Genomic DNA, 12,773 nt, shown 5'->3' on the forward strand with positions numbered 1-12,773 from the left:
GGGGAAGTAAGTAGTTTTAAAATACAAAATTCTAAATGGCTTCAGTGGTTTCTTCTATTGAGAATAACTTCAACATTCCTTATGTGCCCTTCCCCCAAGATGTGTTGCCAACACTTCAATTTCAACACATCCTGCAATTAACTGTCAACACAGCTCCTCATCCAAACATGGCCCTCTTCTCTCGTTTCTTGACCATACTTCTGCTGATTGTACCATCTCTCAGTAAAAAAAACTCAAAACCTGGCAGTGTGTGTGTGTGTGTGTGTTGCTTTTAAAAGACTTTATTGTTTAAAGCAACTTTTGGCTCATAGCAATATTTACCAGAAGATACAGAGATTTTTCATCTATGTTCTACCCCACACATGCGTAGCCTCCCCCATTTGCTGCATCCTCCACCGGGGTGGTACCTTTGTTACAATCCATGAACCTCTGACACATCAATTTTATCCAAGGTCTACAGTTTATATTAAGTTCACTCTTGGTGCTATAAATAATATGGGCTTGAAAAAATGTGTAAATGACCTGTATCCACCACTACAGTATTATCTGGAGTAGTTCCGTTGCCCTAAAATCCCTACGTTCCACTTATATGTTGCAGAAAAAGAGTCAGACCTGCAAGAGACCAAGTGACACTCGGAGAAGTAGGAGAACTGGGATTTATTTTATGCCACCAGATGCAGATGAGCTCGTGCTCGAAATTCTGGGCCCCGGGCCACAGGGTTATAGGGCTTTTCAAGGGGACTGCACACAGTCAGCTTCCAAGGGCAATGCTGACTGCTGGTAGGTGGGTTTAAACTGGGGGGAGCCTGCTCTAGGCGGGAACAGTAGTGCTGGAAGACTATGGTGGGAAGACTGTTCACAGAAGCAGAAGTGGCTCATTATCTCTTGCTCCCAGTAGGGCTTCTGGTTATCTCTAGCTTATTGTTAGTAACTTTTCCATATTCTGGGGCCTCCTGGCCTGGGCCAGCTTTTGGTAATTTTCCTCTTCAATATATCCTCCATGCCCCCAACCCTTGGCAATCACTGATCTTTTTTACTATCTCCACAGTTTTTCCTTTCCCAGAATGTTATGCAGTCAGAATTTTACAATCTGTAGCCTATTCAAATTGGCTTCTTTCACTTAGTGATGTGCATTTAAGTTTTTTCCATTTCCTTTTATGGCTTAGTAGCTCATTCTTCTTTTTAGTGCTCAGTAATACTCTCCTGTCTAGATGTGTGCCAGTTTTTCCATTTACCTACCAAAGGGCGTCTTGATTGCTCCCCGAGTTTTCATAGCCCTTAATGAAGCTGCTATAAACATACGTTTGCAGGCTTCTGTAGAGACATAAGTTTTCATCTTTCTTTAGTTACATATGAAGAAACCCAATTGCTAGATCATAGGCATCGTTTCCCTAAATTTAGTTTGCTGTTAAATGTTGGGTGAAAAAATAAGGTGTAGATGATTCTTTCAGTGTGTATGTAAATGTACATTAGAAATTTTAAATATTGGGCTGCCTGGGTGGCTCAGTCAGTTAAGCATCTGCCTTTGACTCAGGTCATGATCCCAGGGTCCTGGGATCAAGTCCTATATCCGGCTCCCTGGTCAGTGGGGAACCTGCTTTTCCCCTCTCCCTCTGCCTGCTGCTCCTCCTGCTTATACTATCTCTTGTATGTCAAATAAATAAATAAAGTCTTAAAATTTTTTTAAAAAAGAAATATAAAATATTAAAAATATAGATATCAACATGATTTATATATACCAAACTCAGGATAATTGCAATGAAGAGGATGATGAATAATACAACTTTTAGTTTTATGTTTCTTTATTTTAAGATTAAAGATGAAGCCAAATTTTTAGTTCTGTGTGATGGGAAGATAGATGTTTAATATATTTTGCATCATTACACTTTTTAAAATCCTTTCCCCCAAACTAAAAAGATTATATACTTAAGACAATAGCGTCAAAGACTAAAGGGCAGGAAAATGAATAGATGAATGGGAAAATATAATTAACCCAGGACACAATTAGTACAGAATGTATAAAACTGAAGACTTTGTATAGTTCAAACCATACAGTTGTCAACTTCTTTCTCTATGTTTGACTTCAGCCTGTTCTCACCATTACCATTTCTCCTACCTTGTTTTCTAACCTCATTATCTTTGTTGTCTTTGTTGTCCAGACAATGTGTCCAGTGGCATAAAGTTTTCCAGTGGATCACCTCATTATAAGCTTTCTTCAGTGCAAGTTTCATATGATGCTAGATCATATTCTTTTGTATCTTTTATAAACCCTGATTATAAAAGAAATGAACATCTTAATTTTAAATGATATTCAAGGTCTGTTGTGATCTGGTACATGTCTTTTTTGATAAAAATATTACCATTGCTACCCAGATCTATCCTGTTGTTTTTTTTTTTTCCTCCCTTCTTATCTACTGTCTTCAAGGATAAAAGCCTTGCTCTGTGTCTCTATACTGTGCTAATCCATTGACCTTTTACATTTTAAGGTTCTATTCAAATGTTATCTCATCTCTAGAATCTTTCTCAGTTTTAAATAATAGAAGTGCTATTTCTACCTTCTGCTTTTTTATAAAAATTAGTCTAATTTTTTGCTTATTGGTTTCTGCTTCATAACATAATTAACATATTAACTTACCTTTTTTCTAACATTTGAGAGCTTTGAGGATGGTGTTGTGTGTGTGTGTGTACTTAATTTATCACCTAAAATGCGTAGTATAGTATGTGTACTCACTAAATAATCAAAAATAAACATTAGTTAAATGTAAGAAACGTTTCAGATTCAGCCAAATGTCATGCTTCTCATAATGCCATTTCTCATAATCCAAGCAGCACAGTGAGTTCTGGTCATCAACAAAATCCACTTGCAGCTTTTTGCATAATGGAACTTTGTACCTTTTTTGCTCATCAGTGTCAGTAAAACCTTTTCCTACCAATCACTAAAAAAATGTATCAATAGAGAAATTGAAGAAAGCAAATTAGCACCTGTCAACCCTTTTCCCTCAAAAGGCACTTGGACCACCATCCTGTCCCTACAGACCACTGGAGTCTTCATCCCCTGAATTGTGAGATAGTACAACTTTTCCTAAGACAAACAAACAAACAACATCCTATCTAGTCACATGTGATTTTAGAAAATAGACATATTGTTTTCCAGTACTTAAGCTGATCCTTTCATTTCATCCAGTTTCCTTTGTAGTACAAAAATATTCAAGATAGCCATTTGAAATTAGACTTTAGATTATGAACAGAAAACAGAATAAGCCTGCCTGTAATCTGTCTATTGTCTTTTTCACATGTATTTATAAGCTGGTTTTTTGGTTTGTTTGTTTGTTTGTTTGTTTGTTGTTTTTTTAAGAGTAATGTAATCAGAAGGGCTCAGGTTTTACTCTCTAAGAAATAAAGCAACATGTAACTAAATTAATTCCCTTCTTTTTCAGAATAGTGTTAGTAATGTGTCCAGGTCACACAGTTTTGACTTTTATAAGGGCCTATTTTGTGTATAACCAAGTTTTATCTCAAAACAACACCATGAATTAGGGCAGTAATGACATAAACAAATTAGAAAGATCACAAAAAGAGAGTTTAACTGACTTATCTATATTCTTTTTTTTTAAGATTTTATTTATTTGACAGAGAAAGATCACAAGTAGCAGAGAGGCAGGCAGAGAGAGAGAGAGAGAGAGAGAGAAGCAGGCTCCCCGCTAAGCAAAGAGCTGGATGCAGGGCTCAATCCCAGGACCTTGAGATCACAACCTGAGCTGAAGGCAGCATCTTAACCCACTGAGCCACCCAGGTGCCCCATGACTTATCTATATTCATTAGTTGTAGCAAGATTTAGAGAAAATACAACCTCACCTACAAATGATAATCCTAACTTTCAGTCACTATTTTACTCTGTTTTCTTTTTGGTATGTCATCTTGTCACTAGACTGTAAACCCATTAGGAGTAGAGATCATTATCTTCCCCAAAACACTATGTACATAGGATGATTTATTGATTTATTATATTAAGTTTAATACATATTATATTAAGCATATATATTTCTCCCATGTTATCTCCATTTGACTATGGAAAGTAAATGCTGCTTTCATAGTTAATAGAAATCTAGTATCCATCTTCCTGACATTCTGTCAAAAATATCACAGGAATTTAAAAGAAAGGCTTATATAATTAATTGTTTTTGCAAATAAAAAATATGTAAAATTACATAGAAATCAATATGTTATAAACTGAATATCATCTTTCCACTAAAGTATAGTTTTGGTATAGACAGGATAGTTATGTTTTATATACATAAATATATACCTTAATTTTGAATCACAATCTTCATATCACTTTGCAGCCTCACTTTTTACTTTTTCACTTAATAATTTGTTCTTTTCATGTATTTTTAATTATATCAATCTACTAACAGCATTTCAGGGAACTTTCAGGTAGACTGTGGTTTCAGATTTGTAATTTTCTGACCAATATTTAAACATTCATTACACTTGATTTAATAGATGAGTTTTCTGTTTCCTAGAAGGATGGCATAGTGTTTTAGGCAAGAACTGGAAGTTTGGGATATGCAACACAAAATACATTTGTTAATATTTTTAAATAATTAAGGTGATCTAGTAAAAAGTTTTAAAAATTATGAAATAAAAGATTTGAAAACATAAATGTAATTAGAAATTTAGAATATTTTTAAAACAACTCACAAAAAAATTAGTGAACTATAAAAACTGAAGAATTACCCAGCATACACTCCGAAAACCAGTGTCAAAAAACAGGGTTATGAACCTTGTAAGAGTGAGATCTAGTAAATGAGGGGAAAGTATTTTAGAAGAAATGGCTCAGTATTTTCTGTTGAGAGATATGTGTACTCACAACCGACAAACACATGGAATGCAAAAAAAAAAAACAATGCACATCTAAGTATATCATTTTAAAAATAAGTACCAAAGATAAAATATGTTAAGAGACTAGAGGCAAAAGATAAATTACCTAGTAAGATATGACTATTCAGTTCACAATAACAAAAACAGTATCAAGACGGCAGTTGAATAATTTTTTTTTCAAAATGCTAAGAGAAAATGTTCATTGAAAAAGTATTTTCAAAAATCTCAAAAATTTTGACTGATATAAAGGCAGTTTTAGTCATACCAGAATTTGGGAAAGTTTAGTAGTAATAAATCTCAATAAACAATCTTGAAAACATGTTTTTCAAAGAGTAAGAAAATAATATAAATGCAAGTTTTGAATACAAGAAAAATTTGGTAAGTAAAGAAAGTGGTCATCACTTGAGTAAGTCTAAACTTGTATTGGCTACAAAATATAGCATAAGAATGACTAATAGTTAAAATCAAAAGGAGAGAAAAGCTAGAACTATGATATTTGATTAAAATACCATGTGAGCCAGAATAAGAAGAATGATCAGAGACCACTTTCAGTAGTCCTTGAATTATTTTAAAAAGGTAGATTAATAAAGTTTATCCTGTATTAAATCATGGATGGAATTAAAATACCGAAGATAACCATTAAAAGAATAGAAACAGAATGTGTACCTAACAAATGATTGTGGGAGTAATATTATATAAGAAAATATTTTGGTCAATCATACCTCAAAAAGTAGTTTTTTTTTAAATTATTTTCAAAATGAGGAAAGAAAGCACAAAATTATGATTAAAAATCACACTTGAGGTTATATCGGTGATAGAATAGGTGGCATCAAATTAACCTTCCCACAGAAAACAATTATACTAGGTGAATGTTGGAAGAAGGATAGATAATAGCAATTTATATGTATATGAAACAAATGTATTACACTCGTACATATAAATATGCTTATAGACACATGTTAATAGATATATCTTATGTGTCATGTACCTGTATACTTTGTAAGCATTAGACATCATGCATATATAAGTATATAGAAATGTTTACAATTATTAGAAAACAACTATAACAACCAGACTTGAGTGGCTAAGAACAGGGAGAACAGCACATTGATGTGAGTCTTGATTTCTCCTTGAGTTTTCCCCTTTGGAACATCTCACTGTTTGAGCTAAGGGCATAAAACCCAGAAGAAAGGATCATGGTAGTATCACCAATCTAAGGCAACTAAAAATTAGATTTCAGAGTTATCAAGCACCTAGTATTTGAGGAATAAAAAGCCCTGAGAGGAAAAAAAGAAGAAGAAGAAGTAAAACATAAAAACCTCAAGAATTTATATTGTTTCTCTTCCAGATATTGGTTAACTTCCAAACCAAATGATAACTTTTTAAAAATAATAAAAGTTAAAAATCTCCAAATAGTTAATGGTCATAACAAATCATAGTAAATAGTACAAATTCTTAAAGTTGAATGATAAAGCTCTATGTATAAAAATTCATGAGATGCAGCAAAAATGGTACTTCGGAAAAAAAATTAATTTAGGTGTAATTTAGGGAAAAAATAATAGAGTTTAGAGGAGAGATTGATGAAACTGAAAATAAAGAAAAATAGAATTAACAAACCAGAAAACTGGTTCTCTGCAAAGACAAATTATAGCAGCAATGAGAATGAACCTCACAGACCTACATCTAGCAGGAGCATAATTTACTAACGGTAACAGCTGCTGCTTTCTGAAATCCATTGTCTTGTCTGCACCAAGATCAGATGTTTAGTGGGCTTCTCCCAGTCAGTAACTAAGTATATCAGAGATCACAAGGCAAGCCTCATCCTGGAAGACCTGGGGCTCCCCTCATGGCAGACTTAAGCTCAAGGACACCCCCCCATGGCTTTGTCCACATCTTTTTTTCAGACCGGATATCAGTTTTGGGTACTTTGACCCAGTTTTTCCTCTTTCTCTTCATTTCTTGGTTTCATGCTTCCACTGTAGTCTGACAGCTTTCTCAGATCTTCACATACCCTCGCTATTTTCTCCTACAAAGACATTTCCTTTAATAAGACCCTGGCACATTTAATTCCATCTTCATATCTGCTTCTAGTAGAAGCTGAGCTAATACATAAAAAATAGATATTCAAAAATTAATAATGAGAGAAAGGAAAGAAAGAAATATTGGTAGAAATGAAAATTTAATGGTAGAGGGGTGCCTGGGTAGCTCAGTTGGTTAAGCAACTGCCTTCAGCTCAGGTCATGATCCTGGAGTCCCAGGATCGAGTCCCACATCGTGCTCCTGGCTCCATGGGGAGTCTGCTTCTCCCTCTGACCTTCTCGCCTCTCATGCTCTCTCTCACTGTCTCTCTCTCAAATAAATAAATAAAATCTTAAAAATATATATATAATGGTATATAGAGCACATTTGTTGATGACAGGTTAATTGTGAACAGATTTGTATAAATAAAATTAAAATTCTGGAGAAAAATGACAATGTCCTAGGAAAATATAATTTAGTAAAACTGGCTGAAGGGTGGCAGACCGAAAGCCTGATGAGCTATAAGCAATTAAGAAGTTAAATGATTTTTATTGAAACCATAGACAAAATCCAAATAATTATACTGAGGGGCCTGTCAGACATTGAAGAACGTGATAATCCCAGTGTTATAAAAAATACTCTGAAGATTTGAGGGTAGGGAGCCAGGAGGCATAAAATCTTCCAGGCATAATTAAAGAGATCAATATTATCTTGATGATGATTCCACTGTAAATTTTAGCCTAAAATCTATTTTGAGTTAATTTTTGTGAAGAATATGAATTCTGTGTCTAGATTCATTTTTTGCTTGTGGAGATCCAGTTGTTCCAGCACTGTTTGTTGAGAAGATTGTTATCCACTCATGGTATTGCTTTTGTCCATCAGTTGACTCTACTTAAATGGGTCTATTTCCAGGTTCTTCATTCTATTCCACTGATCTCTTTATCTATTTTTATGCCAGGATCACAGTACATTGATTACTGTTGCTTTATAGTAATTCTTGAAGTCAGGTAGTGTCAGTCCTCTGACTTGGTTGTTCTCAGTACTGTGTTTGCTATTCTGAGTCTTTAGCAAAACTAAAAACCCTCTAGAAGATAACATAGGAGAAAATCTAGATAATCTTTGGTATGGCAATGACTTTTTAGATATGTAACCAAAGGCATGAACCATGAAAGAAAGAATTGATATGTGGACTTAGTTAAAATTAAAAACTTCTACTCTGTGAAAGACACCATCAAGAGAAGGAAAAGAGAAGACACAAACTGGAAAGAAATATTTGCAAAAGATATATATCCAATAGAGGACTGTTAAAGTTCAGCAATAAAAAAAATCTGATTAAAAAATAGGTAAAAGACCTGAACAGCCATCTCACCAAAAAATCTACAGATGGCAGATAAACCTATGAAAAGATGTTCATCATCTGTCATCAAGTAAATGTAAATTAGAAGAACAAGATACAAATACATACTCAAATGCTCAAAATCCAAAATGCTGACAATATCAGATGCTGGTGAGAATATAGAGCAACAGGAATTCTCATTCATTGCTAAAGAGAACTGCAGAACTCTTGTCCTATAACAACTTGCTTGGGCTGTGTGTTTCTATGATGACCTGAGCTCCCCATTAAATACCTGCCTAAAAAAGCTTAACATTACCAGGAGAATTTGCCACTCCTTCTAGCCAACATCTGAGCACAGGTCCCTGATCTACCTTTCTTCAAGTGTTCCTAAAGGTGACTTAAAATTGCAAACATGTGTCTTTTACAATTCAGAAGAATCTTTAAGAACCTGAGACCCATTCCTTTGAAATGTAATCATTAGGAAGGATGGGTCCTCTTTCTCCCAGTCTTTGGGAGGATAGCATCCCAACTTTGATAAATGACAACTTAATGCATGCAAATGGCCTATTCTCATCTAGACTTTATAATTTTTGTCTGACCCTGCTGAACTCCTGCTCACCAAACCCACACCATTTTCCCTTTAAAAAAATTCCCAGTCATGGGGTGCCTAGGTGGCTCAGGAGGTTAAGCATCTGACTCTTGGTTTTGGCAAAGGTCATGATCTCAGGGTCATGAGATCCAGTCCCACCTCGGTCTCATAGTCAGTGTGGAGTCTGCTTGAGATTTTCTCTCCCTCACTCTCTGCCCCTCCTGCTCATGCTCTGTTTCCCTTTCCCTCTCATAGATAAATTGTTAAAAACAAAGCAAAACAAACAAACAAACAAACAAAAAAACCACAAACTCCTAGTAACCTCTGCACAAATGGGAATGAGGCTCAGCTCTTTACCCCACTGTCGGAACTTACTGAATAAAATCTGTCTTCACCACTTTATCTAACATCTAGCTGTATGAATCTTTGATAATGGTGGAAATGCAAAATGGTACATCCACTCTGCAAGACAGCGTGGCAGTTTCTTACATCACCAGACTAACTTTTACCGTGTGATCTAGCAATCTTGCTACTTGGTATTTACCCAAGTAAGTTAAAAACTTAGGTCCACACAAAAACCAGCACATGGATGTGTATAGCAACTTTATTATTGCCAACACTTGGGAACAGCTGAGATGTCCTTCACAGAAAAGTGGGTAAATACACTGGTATATGAAGATAATGGAATGTTTCTCAGCACAAAGGAGACACGAATTACCAAGCCATGAAAAGACATGGAGGAACCTTAACTTTACATTACTAAGTGAAAGCAGCCGATCTGAAAAGCCTACATGTTATATTATTCCAACAATAAGACATTTTGGAAAAGGTAAAAAACTACAAAGACAATAAAAAGATCAGTGGTTGCCAATGGTTAGAGGAGAAAGGGTTGAATGGGAGAAGCACAGAGGATTTTTACGGTAGTGAAACTGTCCTGTGTGATGCTATAATGGTGGAAACAGGCCGTTATGCATTTGTCCAAACCCATAGAATATGCACAACACCATTTATCTGTATGAAAAGTCTCCAAGACTAGTTTTGTAGAATTGAAATTCATCTGGTTAGTGTTGCCATATTTCATCATATCCTGTTTTTTAATCTTTCCCAGAAGTGTTCTCAATGACAGTTAAACTAATGCAGGAAAATTTAATTTAAAAATGTCAAAATAAATAGAAAATATAGTAAGCCATAGTATGTTTATGTACACCAAAATATAAAGGAAATGGAACAGGACTAGACATAGGATTGGACTATATTTCCTCCATGCAATTGAACTTAAGCATTTTTTTTTAAGATTTTATTTATTCATTTGACAGAGATCACAAGTAGGCAGAGAGGCAGGCAGAGAGAGAGGAAGGGAAGCAGGCTCCCCGCCAAGCAGAGAGCCCGACGCGGGGCTCTATCCCAGGACCCTGGGATCATGACCTGAGCTGAAGGCAGAGGCTTTAACCCACTGAGCCACCCAGGCGCCCCGAACTTAAGCATTTTTAAAAATAGTTCTATCATTGGTATTTTCCTAGACAATATGCTGCTTAAAGTCAAGGCAATATAATTTTCATTTAATATGTGTCCCTTAACACCTTATGTAATGCACTTAAAAATATGTTTTACTCAAGTTTAGAGACACAATAAATGTATATCATATATTGATACTGTAGTATCTTACTCAGCTACTGGCAAGAATAGATTGAAAGAGATGTGGGAAAGCCCTACTATTAGATTTGAGCCTTCAACAAGGCTTTTTACTAAGTGCTCAGCTTCGAGCCTGGATACCTGTTAAAAAGATTCAGTGTGTATTTGGCCAATCAAGGTTATCTTCCATTTAAAGTGTTAGGTTGTAAAAAGTATTTGTTTATAGCAGTTATCACTCTGGCAGACTTAGTTCCCCTCTAATCTATTTAAATTTAATATTTTGTTTCTTTAATGGGATTGTTATTACCTACCTTTTTCTTACAATATTATATGAATTATATAGTAATCACCTCTTGACCTAGTGCAAAGATAGTAAAAAAAAACACACATAAAATGTGGAGACAGAGTGTTCCTCCAAATTTGATCCATTGAAGTCATTCACATTCTCACACCTCATGGTCTTTGAAGTTGACAAAATATATTTTTTGAAGTTACATTGTAGGTGAACAAGAAACAATAACTGTTTATGTAAAATTCTCTTCAAACACCTGAGCATCTGGCAGATCTTTTTTTTTTTTAAACATCTGGCAGATCTTGTACCTGTGGATTCAGCTTCCCTTCAAATCATATTGTCTTGAGGACCACAGAATTGTTAAAACCACCAAATACATTTCTTAAAATTTACTTGACCATAAGATAAAATCAAAGTGATTTTATCAAAAAGATAAAATCATATCTGATGTCAGAGAAACAAAGAAACCAACACCTTCCCTTTCTTTTCCTTTGGCAAACATGCCCGAAATGAGAGATCCAGTATCTTTCCACACATTGACCCACACAGCCGTGCTACCTTGAAAGCAGCCACACAACATTCAGAACTGCCGAGGACATGCTGCCAAAAGTACAGAAGGCCTTGGCAGTGAAGAGCAACATTCTGAGTATTTGTACCATGCCCATTGCAGTGACAGCTGCTGAGACAGATTTCAGTCTTTTACATCGCCAGTTACCCACGTATCTCTATCCTTGGCACTTCTCTCAAGAATAGTGCATGCCAGCTGTTCCTTCTGGCCACCAAGACAATGCATAGGATAGCTTTCCGTCCCTAAAATAAATAAATAAGAAATAAATAACAGTGACAGGAAGTGAAATTGAAGCTGAGATGGGGATAACCACCTAAGAAAAGTTTCTACTTGTACTTCCAACTAACACATCAGTACTTTTGGCTCACACTTTATCCAAAACATCGTGCCATTCCTAATCTTTCCCGGAAAAAAAAAACAAAACCCTGAAAAAAAAATTCTAATAGCATGGATCATGTGTTATCTGAGGGCTTGGAGGGAATTCAGTATGCTTCCTAAAGAGTGCCAGAAAATATCAATATCCTATAAATCTCAGTAGAAATGCACTCGTTCCTATCCAAACCTTGTTGGTTTCATAAAATAGTTTTTAAAATCCTATGCTGTTATTTAATAATTAAAGTCCAGTTAATGGTGGAAAAAACAGCCTTTTGAAAAAAAAATAGGAGCTTGTGGGGAAGACCTAGATAAAGGAGCCCGTGTATACATACATTCTCTCTTACTCAATATAAACATGGCACTGATAAAAATAGGGGATGGCATCATGTCTAGTTAAACCTTAAAATACTTATCTATTATTATAAGACCTCCATAAATATTTAATAAGTTTCCTGGTTCTCCTTTTATAAATATTATTTTTCATACTTTTTATCTTTTTGATTTAAAATAGACTCATAAATACATTAGCATAACATTGAAAAGAGTCTATTTTTACTGAACTCCTACAGTCTGTCAGTAAAAAAGGGAAAAAATTAAGTTAAACTTACCCATTGGTTTTGAGTTCTACATTGTGTGTGCTCTTTTAATTATTTTGTTAAAATTTCATCACGCACATTGTAGTATTTATTCAAATTAACATTTGAACTGATAAACATTTTGAAGCTTTCCTGTCTCTGATTATATAAGATTTTGGTAGAATGTCTATCATTAAATGTCAGTCTTTAAATTGACTGAAGAAAAGGAGATAGGATTTTCACTTTTTCTAATTCTTGGTTATATTTCAGTGCCTACTTAATGTATTAAAGGAATATGTAAAATATAGAGAAGCAGTTACACAAATGATCTAGTGGCCCAGTAATATGAACAGCCTCTTAAGGAATGACTGTTTTCCTCATTTAATACATTTTAAGCTTCTTTCTAATTTAAGATTTATTCAGGAAAATGAGAATGTATCAAAATTCTTGTTGCACACATGGGATTAAAATTAGACTATACATGTAAAAATGTGCATAATATCTGA

Source organism: Lontra canadensis, unplaced genomic scaffold (genome assembly GCF_010015895.1).
Source record: "Lontra canadensis isolate GAN:19392208 unplaced genomic scaffold, GSC_riverotter_1.0 scaffold4, whole genome shotgun sequence".
Classification (NCBI taxonomy): Eukaryota; Metazoa; Chordata; class Mammalia; order Carnivora; family Mustelidae; genus Lontra; species Lontra canadensis.